Source organism: Capsicum annuum, chromosome 3 (genome assembly GCF_002878395.1).
Source record: "Capsicum annuum cultivar UCD-10X-F1 chromosome 3, UCD10Xv1.1, whole genome shotgun sequence".
In the NCBI taxonomy this organism is placed as follows: domain Eukaryota; kingdom Viridiplantae; phylum Streptophyta; class Magnoliopsida; order Solanales; family Solanaceae; genus Capsicum; species Capsicum annuum.
In genome coordinates this window covers 18747310-18751703 of record NC_061113.1, presented here as the reverse complement: position 1 = coordinate 18751703, position 4394 = coordinate 18747310, and the positions used below count along the sequence as shown (strand labels likewise).

The 4394-nt window shown below is 26.5% G+C and overlaps 1 non-coding gene across 1 annotated transcript; it reads right to left on the bottom strand.

The window, feature by feature from the left end:
* Positions 1 to 4076: 4076 nt before the first annotated feature.
* TRNAK-UUU lies at positions 4077 to 4148 on the bottom strand. Its single transcript has one exon. It is a non-coding gene; the product is annotated as a tRNA-Lys (tRNA).
* Positions 4149 to 4394: the final 246 nt, after the last annotated feature.

The window sequence follows — 4394 nt, the reverse complement described above, 5'->3', positions numbered from 1 at the left end:
ACTGATTAGTGAGAATGACGATCCACCAAGGCCAAGGAGCAAGTTCGTACCAAAAGAAACAGACCTTGTTTTGCATATTAAGTAGTTGTTTATTTGTTTGCTTGTTTGATATTATAAAAACTAGGAAGTTGATAGAAAGTTTAAGATTTTTGATGAGGTTGGTAATATTAGGTACTCATACATTATGTTTTTTTAATGATAAAATAATTTTATTTTGTTACCCATTATAATACAATGCTAAAGCATTTCAGATATATTTATGTATCGAAATACTTTGTTCTTCCACTTTATAAAGACATAGTATTAGATACATATTTTATAATAATTTACAATCATATGTATCTAATATAATGAAACATAAATTAGAATATAATGGCATTAACCTTCACAATATTACATTATTAAGAATCTACAACAGTTTTTTGTACCAATGAATACCTATTGTATCTTAAATGCATAACACATTATAGCACAACTTAATGGTACTATATCAAAAAATTAATGACATATTATATTATAGAAATGAATATTTAAACTTGTATCTATACAAAATAATTGAGAAAGATTTTATTAAATTAAATGTATCTAGTTAAAAAAATACATATTTTACTATAATTATAAATAACATAATATTACATTATTATGTATCATTAACCGTTTTTATTTATTCAGGATGCATGTTTACCTTCAACCTGACTAACACATTATATCAAAACTTATAGCCCTACAATATATAATTATATTTTACAATTATTACAAATTGTGCAAACTTGTATCTACAAATTTAGGAAATATACATCATATAAAAGTATAAATCTTTATAGTCTTTTACTACCGCATAACAACTACAATAACATCATTAGTTCAATATTTCTTAATTTCTAAATGATGTTTCACGACAATTTCAATCTCCAAACGCATGATGCTTTAAATTTCTGTACCCCGACGTATGATGCTTTAAAGATCCAAACACAGTCCTCCGAACGACATTGTAGGACATAGCTGAATCAATCAAAATAAAAGTTTAAATTATTTTTCTTAATAAATATGAAAATAACTGATTTCTATATTCATTAACAACATCGAATACTTGTATAGCATGTATCTATAAATTTTACAACATCTATGTAGGACATTTATATGTATCTAGTATAATTTCTGATATATATGCGAAAATAAAACACAACAACAAACAAAATTAAACATAACTTCCTAAACTCAGATACGAGATGACTAGAATTTATCATTTTCATAACAAAATATATCTCGGAATGAAACTTGCTCAACATATATCGAGTAAATTTACAACATGTATCTACAACATTTATATGTATCTAGGACAATTTTGATATATATGTGAAACTAACACACAACAACAAACATAATTAACAAAGACTTCATAAACTGAGAAAATGTATCATTTTCATAACAAAATGTATCTCAGAGTTAATAACATAAAAACACAAAAATCAATCGGTAAAATAATCATCAACATAACATTGAATACAAATTTAAATTAACGTACACAAAATTAACAACACCTGCAACAAAAAAAAAGAACTTAACATGCCTTCTCTTATCCGATCTTTTGGCATATTAATTGAAAGAATGCTCAATTGCAAATTGCGCCATAAAGGTTATGAGAGTACACTTGTTGAAAGTATAAATGATTCATCATTTTAAAGTATAAATCTTTACAATCTTTTGCTAGAGTATAACATCTATAATAACATCATCAGTTCAATATTTCTTAATTTCTAAATGATGTTTCACGACAATTTCAATCTCCAATACATGATGCTTTAAATTTCTGTACCCCGACGACATGATGCTTTAAAGATTCAAACACACTCCTCCAAACGGCATTGTAGGACAAAGCTGAATCAATCAAAACAAACGTTTAAATTGTTTTTCTTAATAAATATGAAAAAAAATGATTTCTATATTCATTAACAGCATTGAATACTTGTATAACATGTATCTATAAATTTTACAACATGTATCTAGGACATTTATATGTATCTATTAATTTTTTTTGATATATCTGCGAACACAAAACCCAACAAGAAACAAAATTAAACATAACTTCCTAAACTGAGATACGAGATACACCAGAATTTATCATTTTCATAACAAAATGTATCTCGGAATGAAACTTGCTCAACATGTATCTAGTAAATTTACAACATGTATCTACAAAAATGGACAAGCATTACCTTCTACAATGTAACGAGCTTCTATTTTTTTTCCTTGCTTCGTCGATTTCAAACTCTGCCTCAATTGTTAAAATCAGTTTTTCGTAACTAACATGTTCACTGACCACAATTTCATCACTCTTATAACCAACATAATCGATTTCGTTAACCTTAACACCGAAATGACGTAAAAACACCAAAATATTCATATCAAAGAAATGAAATTAGCAAATCAACAAAAAAAAATTATGTTTTGTCTGAACAAGAAGAATGAAGAATTTTTAAATTTAAATTTTTTTTTAAAAGAGACTTTATGTTTTAACAAAGTGGAGTAATAAACGAATTCCCACTAATTGTGGGATTTGATTTTACTTTTTACCTTAATTAGTTAGCTTTATGCTGATTTTATGGAAGATTGTCTGACTTAATTAATTAATACATGTATCAGCAGTATGTATCTAATATAATTAACTTGTATCACTAGAGGTCAAATGTTGGGATTTTAGGAAATTTTGAAAGATGTTGAGAGTTTTAGTAATTAATGGTAAACATGTCGGTATATATGTAAAATTTACATGATTTGGTTACTAAAAACCACCAACAAGTTATTCGCTGGTTGTAATTGGATAGCACAAGTGAAGAATGCTTATAACTCTTTAATTTTAATATCTCGCGTGACAAGTTTAAACTCACAGAATTAAAAAGATGTTTCTATACATTCTATATATTTTAACAGAAGATTACAAGATTCGGTTTACTTATTTATTACTTTTTAAAATTTTACGTTAACTCAAAAATGGACAAACGAATTAAAATAAGGAGACCACGATTGATTATTTATTTTATATAATGGAGCCATACGTGCAATAAGAAGGCGTATTTCCACTTAGTATATAGTTTTTGTGTTGGCTCCATACGACCAATTTGCCTTCGATGAACAAACTAATGCTAAAATTTGGAGACCAAAAAATCAACTAGAATAGTGTTTTTTTAATATTAATAGTGTATATAGTTAAAATTCAAAAAAATTACCAAACTTTTGTTTAAATATCAAGACATTTAATAGCTACCCTTATAAGGTTAATCAATTTATTATACTTTTTTTTAATTATTTTTATTTTAAATTCTATGATGAGTTGTTAATAATTATTTTAGCATATATCCCAGGTGTTTAACATCAGGTGTAATTTCATAGAAACCTCAAAACACCTATACCAAAGGAAGGAAAAACGGATCTTTTCGCAAATGAAGGAGTTAGTGGCGGATTCAGAATATTAGTTAAGTTTAAAATATAAAGAAAAACATTAAGGGATTCAACATTTATTTGTATATATAAAAAGTAATTTTAACTTTTAATGTATAGGGTAAATTTTGCCCAAGAGGGTTCAGATGAACCCATAGTACCACGTAGCTCAGTCCCTTGAAGGAGCTAGGAAAAAATATCACTCATTAATATTTAATAGTTTTTATTGTGTATAGAAATGAAGCAATATGATTTATGAACAAATATTTAGGAATTATTTTTGAACTATAAAATTTGGCATGTAACAGAAGCAAACAATTCAATTAATTAAATATATACCAACTAGGAAGTAGAACAATAACAAAATAACATCAAACCCAAAAAAAGCATAGAGTATAAAAAGAAAAAACATACTTATATATAGCATATAGTATTCTCTCCAGTATCAAATTACTTGTCATGATTTTTAAATTTAACTGTCTTAAATTATTTGTTTTTTAGTTGATAAAAAAAAGATTAATTATTTTTTTGCAGTTATACAAAATTTAGTGTTTTGAATATTCTTTTTCCATTTCGATTTAAATTAAAGGAAAACATCATCAAAACCAAAAAAAATAAAAATAAAGAGAAAAGAAAAACGCCGTCTGTGGGGATCGAACCCACGACCACGTGGTTAAAAGCCACGCGCTCTACCACTGAGCTAAGACGGCTTCTTGATTGGAACACACTACTTTATTTTAATTAATTTCTATACATTTTATTCATTTTATCTGAACTTCACTATCTTTTCACCTTTTTTTTTCTGTGTTCCTAGTGTGTTCGGTATGATGGAAATGTTTTATTTATTTTTTTATTTTTGGTATGTAAGAGAAAAAAATATAATATCATAAAAATCTTTGTATATAAGTTGGCCAAGTAATATGGGGAGGTGGAACTGGGGGTATGAGTGTTGGATC